Source organism: Macrobrachium nipponense, chromosome 9 (genome assembly GCF_015104395.2).
Source record: "Macrobrachium nipponense isolate FS-2020 chromosome 9, ASM1510439v2, whole genome shotgun sequence".
In the NCBI taxonomy this organism is placed as follows: domain Eukaryota; kingdom Metazoa; phylum Arthropoda; class Malacostraca; order Decapoda; family Palaemonidae; genus Macrobrachium; species Macrobrachium nipponense.
Genome location: NC_061110.1, coordinates 59,444,755 through 59,451,757, shown reverse-complemented (window position 1 = coordinate 59,451,757; position 7,003 = coordinate 59,444,755).

The following is a 7,003-nucleotide window of genomic DNA, read 5'->3' as shown; positions in this document are numbered from 1 at the left end:
GACCACTCGGGCAACGACAGGTAATGGAAATTTTAGAAATGCTCAGTCCCTCGCTGAAGTACTCGATAAATGAAATAAATAAATGCTTGCAAACTGCAATGGACACAGGCGCGTACGTATCCCGCTGTGTAAATGAAAGACACAAGAGACTAAAATAATGTTAATTCTGCATGCTATAATTAATGGTAAGATGTAGTACTCTTGGCTTCGTGAATACTGGGTTCTGGTTTTCTCTCTCTCTCTCTCTCTCTCTCTCTCTCTCTCTCTCTCTCGGAGAGGGTGAAAAATGATATATGAATGAACTCCCTTATATTTGAATTGAACTACTAATGTTAGTTTAATATGACTCAACTTGCGTTAAATTATCTACTTACGTTCACGTTTTTAATGAAAGAATTGCTTTTGATAACGTTTTATGAAAATGATAACGCGCTCGTGGTGAACGATTTTTACGTTACTAGTAGCGGCTTGCGCTTATGAAATGATTTGCGTTTCAATATGAATTTTACAAAGACGCGTTTTACGTTAACAATTCTTGTAAGTGACTCTACTTTTAATATTTACGTTAACTTTACGTAAGGACAAGTGAAAAATGACGGTAAGGATTTTAAGATGAAAATGTTAGCAAACAATTGTAAAAAGAAAAGGTTACGTTAAGTGCGAAGTGAAATGAAACTTTCGCTCAGCGAACCAGTGAGCGATGCGAGGTGAAACACGTGAGCAAGTTGGGTAGTGCGGATAGCAGAGATGGCGAATCAGCTGATTCTTTGTAAATGTGAGGCGATTTACAACACGAACGTTTAGTTTCTTATTCAAGGCGAATTACGTTAATTTCTCTGGCAGAACGATAGATACTAGTACCGAGATTAATATTATTTACGTTAAAACTTCGAGACTTACATTACTTTACTTAAATTGTTTAGATAATGCTGAAAGAGATAACAAACATGGCTGCCGCTGTGAGTGAAAACGAAGGCTGGTTGAGACCGCGCAGGCGCGAGAGTGCGCGAAGCTGAATTAAGCTGAGAGGTAAGCGGTTACCAACACTTGGAATGAAAACTAAGTTAGAAATGAATACCCTAACATATCACAGACAAAAGAATTGTACACGTCTTTTGCCGTAACTATTAGTAAACCTAACTAGCTAGGCTTTCTAATACAGCAATAAACCCTGGCAAAGCACTTCCTAGTTTGATCTGGTCCTTTCTGGCATCTATCTGCACACGTGTTAGTGTGAGCTCCTACGACAACAATGCGATTTACAAAATAACAGAATTCACTCGGCACTCTGGCCGTTACAATAATAAGATTTCTACCTTCACATTTGTTTAAAACACTTCTATAATAAAAATACTTAAACGTACCTTAAGCTAACATTGGTTATAGAATAATCATATTAATGAATGGAATACCTTACCGTGAGTCAGTGTCTTTTCTCCCGCTGCAAGTGTGCTTGATTTACTTTTTGTAAAATAATTTACAGTTTACGTTTTACAACGGATAACGCGATTTACAAGCTTTTTTTAAGCAAGCCCAGATTCGATACTGGCAAGATTCGCCACTTTTACGTATTTAGCGGCCTTGAGAGAGGCTAGATACGTAAACGGAAATAATTGAGGGATTTCAAGAGGAAATTGCTTTAACTTACCATAAACTGATAGTTATTGATAATTTCTTTAGAGGGAAGGTCGCCAGAAAACTCAGCTCGTTACTTTACAGCTATTTATTTACAAAAAAAAGGCCCTTGCTGGCCTGGAGAAAAGGTAAATGCTGGCTCCAACTGGAGTAATTCAAGCTGGTTTCATAAACTTGTGTAATGCACACTTGCGGGCAGAGAGACGGCACGTGACTCATGGAATCTGGAAAAGAATCCCAGATTAAACAAGATAAAAGGAAAAATGACTTCTTGCTTTGATTAATTAATTCTCTAATACTGGGGAGAAGGAACTTTTAATGTTTCACTGAAGTATGCAATGACTTCATTGGTCTGGGACGATCACACAAGGGGAAGCATGCGGCCATGAGGCAGTGAGAGGGAACAAAAGGATGAATTCCTTTTGGGGCTGGAAATTGAATTGGGAGAATGAGGATCAAATGATAATAGGATGGGAGAGACTGGCAATATGCTGTTCCACAAGACGTACCTGGATGCAATGTTCAGTGTGGACCTTTGTAGAAAATGTGGCGCCCGGCTTTGTCCAGGTCTGGGGTTCGTGCGCGCCAGTACGCCGTGGATAGGCCTAAATGGAAAGCAGATGGTCGGACATCCGTCCGACGGTCACGTCTGGAGACGACTGAGGAAGAGTCCAGGCTGTTTGCTTGGGTGTTAGAAGTCAGCTTAACCTCCCACGAGCAAGGCAAATCCTGGAAACAAGACATACAGCCAGCAGAGGGGTCACAGGAAAGAGAGCTTAAGATATAGGTCTAAGAAGTACCAATCTGCCTACATCCTTCCCTTTTGAGATACGTCCCTAAAGCTGACAAAATACTATATTCCCCCAACTGGGGAACTCCCTATCTCTAGCTGGCGGGTTTTGGGTTTCCCGCGTTTACTAAAAATCAGCTGATATTCTAAAGAAATGGCTGCCGTTTTCCAAATCAAATTAATTAATTGATATCTGGGTAGACGAACGATCTATAAACGTCACAATATATATAATATATGTACTGCACGTACACTGACAGTTCTAATCCTTACGTCGGGGATGAACAACGGAAGACGGGTCGAACTAGGAGTCCATAGCGAGCACCCAAACTGCTACTAAAGGGATGGACACGATCGCCAGGACAAAAGGGGTATAAGGCTCCTCGAAGGAAATAACAGCTATACTGTCTTACCTGGCGATTGCCTCCCTACGTTTCTCCTCACGAGCCAGCGCTCACACACATACCCGAAGAAATGCAGAAGGACGAAGGCAGAAGTGGCAGGTGAATCCGTAATCAGTACCGGGATCCAGCGATGGTACCAATTTCCCGTGGGCCCCTCCGACGGGAATAAGGGGTAATACGAGAAGTCGCAAATAGCATACGCTTCTGCGGAACCCCATAAAGCAGACACTATGGTCGCAAGTGAACGAAGAGCCGTGATCTACAGCACCAGAGTCGCAGGTGACTAAGGCACCTACGAACGGTCGTGAAGAAAGATTCCAACAGTGCCATTTCCAAAATACACTGCCAAAAGGTCATCTTCCAATAATCCAAAAAAGCTGCTCAAAGGGATGGTCTGACAAGGAGCGTTCCAAAGCCCGAATTTCGGCGGGCAGACCATCAACGTTCACAGTACAGCTACAAACCATCCACCGTAACACAAAAACAAATCAAATCACAAAACAATCGTTAGAACGATAGTTCACAGAAATAAACAAGGGAGGAGGAGGCGCTCAATAACACAAAAACTCTTACATTAACTAACAAGAATTTGGCTGCTTAAGCAAAAAAAAACTTAAAGGAAACAAGGCTGATTTAAACTTGATAAATAAAACCAAAAACTAACGTTGAATAAGTCTACTCAATTCTAATGTAATTTATTTCAAGTATAGCACCTTTGAAAGGAAATGTTATTTATTGTTAAGTAAATAATCTGGCACCTGCATATGGCAATATTTCCATAATGAACAATGGATTAAGAAACTACGCCAATTCTTCGTTGGCCGTCTGTACACTCGATCATAGACAATCTCAACTTCGAGTGGCTAATTTAACATCTTGATAAGATGTTAAATTCGGTTTTCCAGTCCACCAATTTCCATGGGTACTGTCGTAAATGCTAAATGAATGATTTCCATCATTACAGTAGTATCTGGATAAAAGGGACAGCCTGAACAGTAATACCTGGTTAAATTGAGCTAGAACGTAGTCACCACAATAATACCTCGATAAAAGGGGCAGTCACTACAGTAATACCTAGATAAAAGGAACGGTCACCAAAGTAATACCTATAGCTACAAAAGGGACAGACATCACAGTAATACTTAGATAAAAGGGACAGTCACCACAGCAGTCCCTGAACAAAAGGGACAGACAGCGGAGTAATACATGTATAAAGGGGACAGTCATAACAATAATACCTGGATAAAAGGGCCATATAGAACAGTAATACCTGGATAACTGAACAAAGCGGGATGGAGTGGCACACAGCAGCATTAATTAGCCTTTATCAGAACAGGAAACTTTCGGGTTTTGCCAATTCGCTATTATAAAAATAAAGTATATGGATGTCTCTAGTGATATGAGTCGACCCTATTTACCTCCAAAATTATCCAGGAAGACAAATTTTATCTGCCTTATATACTCGTATTCTACAAATTGAAGAACAAGTTATTATCATTGCCTATTATGCCTTGCAGGATTCGTTTGGCAGCCCATATCTTGGCAAAACGGGGAATTCTTATATCAGAATTCACCAGTCGATCCATTTTTTAGTACAACGTGAAAAGTAACTCTAGCACATAAATATTATGCTTTAAAGATGTATATGTCATAAATCATAAAAGCAAAAGGAAAGTTTTACTTTGCTGTATGATAGTCCAGATAACTGGAATAGATATATTTTAGTGCAATAGTTAATCAGAATATGTTAAATTTCTATTAAGCTTATCTATTACGTTTTCTATCATTTTTACGTGGGACTTGTTAAATGAGTATTGGGAGAAATCTGAGTTCAAATAAATAAGTTGACTTTATTGTTTGTTGAGGAGTTGATGTGTTCTGACATTTAATGCTTTAATTTTCTCGTACAAATGGGTTCCAAATGAAATGAATCAGTCCATACATGAGGTTTTATAGGTATAATGTTGCTGCCCTGATGAGGAAAATGTTTTTTGCAGTGTTAGTCAATACAATATCGTTAAGATAGATTGTCTAATGTTCTGCAGTTTGTTACCTTAGAATTAAGGACTGACAAAACGTAATGCTCATAACAACTTCAAGAAGAATACAAAGATTTTTATGTTATTGTGAAGTCTTGACAAATAATGTAGACTGCTGAATGGTTTGTTGAATACCAATTATGTTAAATTTACACTGAAAATGAGCGCGTCACGTCTGTTAACAATGTGGTCATGCTTTTTTTTTTTTTTTTTTTTTTTTAGGAAGTTATTTACATCTGCGCCTTCATAATAACTTAACAAAATCATGATAAAAGTGAATATTGTTAGGAATGACATTTGTATAAAAAGAAAAGAAAAAAAAAAGACTACATAAATTTGAAAAAACTGGTTATGAGGGGGTTTCCATTGCCATAACGGACAGCTTTTCATAGATTTTTAAAGAAAAAATTATTATAGTAACTCATTCATAAATTCACAATTAAATTAATAAAAAAAATTGAATGACTGATTGGTAACTCCAAACCGGTTAATTCATTTTTAGGATATTCTGATATCAACTCAATAAGTAAATTAGAGAACATACATAAAAAGAATTATTAATAGGAACTCGAGATTGATCGTGAATCTGAATAGGTTTAATTTTCCTACAGGGAATGAATGAAATGGGTAGCTACCTGATGTAGTTCCCAACTGGCAGTTTCAATGGAAATATTGAATTTATAGAGACAGAAGAACATAGAGTTCATTAGAGGTTTCAAAGGATTATTTTCTTGAGCCAATTATAGGTCCCAAAGGATTATTTTATTGAGCCAATTACAGGTCCCAAAGGATTATTTTCTTGAACGTTTCGACAAATTTTTCCTCCGTAAAACTTAAAACCAAAACAGACTGGTAGATGGAGACGTCTGCTTATAGGCATACGGACTAATGGATCGAGGCAAAGAACAATAGACGAGGAGATGCAAGCAGAGCATCATCGATTATTTGAAAGAACTAAAGAAATTTGATGATGAGGATGATAGAGCCATGGTATAAACAAGTAGTACTGTGCGCCTGTCTATTTTGGTTTAAATGGTTTCAAGTTTTGGATCGCCTGCAGCTTCTCGGCTATTTTCTCCTTACTGCTGCCTCACTCTACCCTCGAATTTTATCTTGCTGTTTGATTCCACGGTAGGGGAAATAGTTTCCCCTACCGTGTCTCACTCCATGACTGTGATTTTCGTTTCTACGGCGTCTCAATATACACTAGTGATGTCTCCTAATTATCTTCTTAATTCTTTTACCTGATTTTCAGTTTTTCTGTTATTCATTTCTATATTTACTGTTTCTTTTCAGCTATGTTCTCCAGATTCCCTACCTCGCTCCATCAGCTTCAAGGTCTATAGATAATCTACAGTATAGACCTTGATCAGCTTGATATGTATATGTTATCCGAATTTCTTTTTCTTTCTTTTTTCTTAGTTGCTTCCATCTACTCTCTTTATCATTAAGTTGTCTTTTCCCTCAGTTGTGCATTCATCTTCCCTTTCTTTTCAGTCATTTTGTCTTGAATTCCGTTTCTCCTACTTATTTTTTTTTTTAATCCTCGTACAAAAAATCCGCACTATTCCAGATAAGCAGCCAAATATTGAAACTATCGGATGCAATCAAGAATTTTTTTATAAATTTCACTCATGATTCGGTTTTATGTTTGAGTTTTGTGATCGATAATAAAAAATAATGACATGCACGCACACAGATAATACAGGTTGGTAGAAAGATAAGGGTTCGCCTGTTACAACGATGGTCTGGTTTATTTCCGCGATATCCTCTTTTTATAAACTTAAAAATTTACAAAACAATTCAACGAGGGTCTTTTTGGGCAATTATATTATTAATACATAAAGTTGGTTATTAAAATCAATGAAAATTTTCGAACGACGACATAGTACTCATTTTTTGATTAATATTTTTGGGAAAAGTCGATTTCTAGTGAAATAGCTACCGGCAAGGCTGTTGTCATGGCAAGCCATTCCGAAAGCTTTAGGTCGAAATATCAATTCTAAGTATTTTTTTTTTGCAATATTTTGCAAAATAAATATTGTTACCACAATCCCCATACTTTCCTGTACTTATCTTGTATACTGGCTGTTTAAATACACACACACACACACACACACACACACACACACATA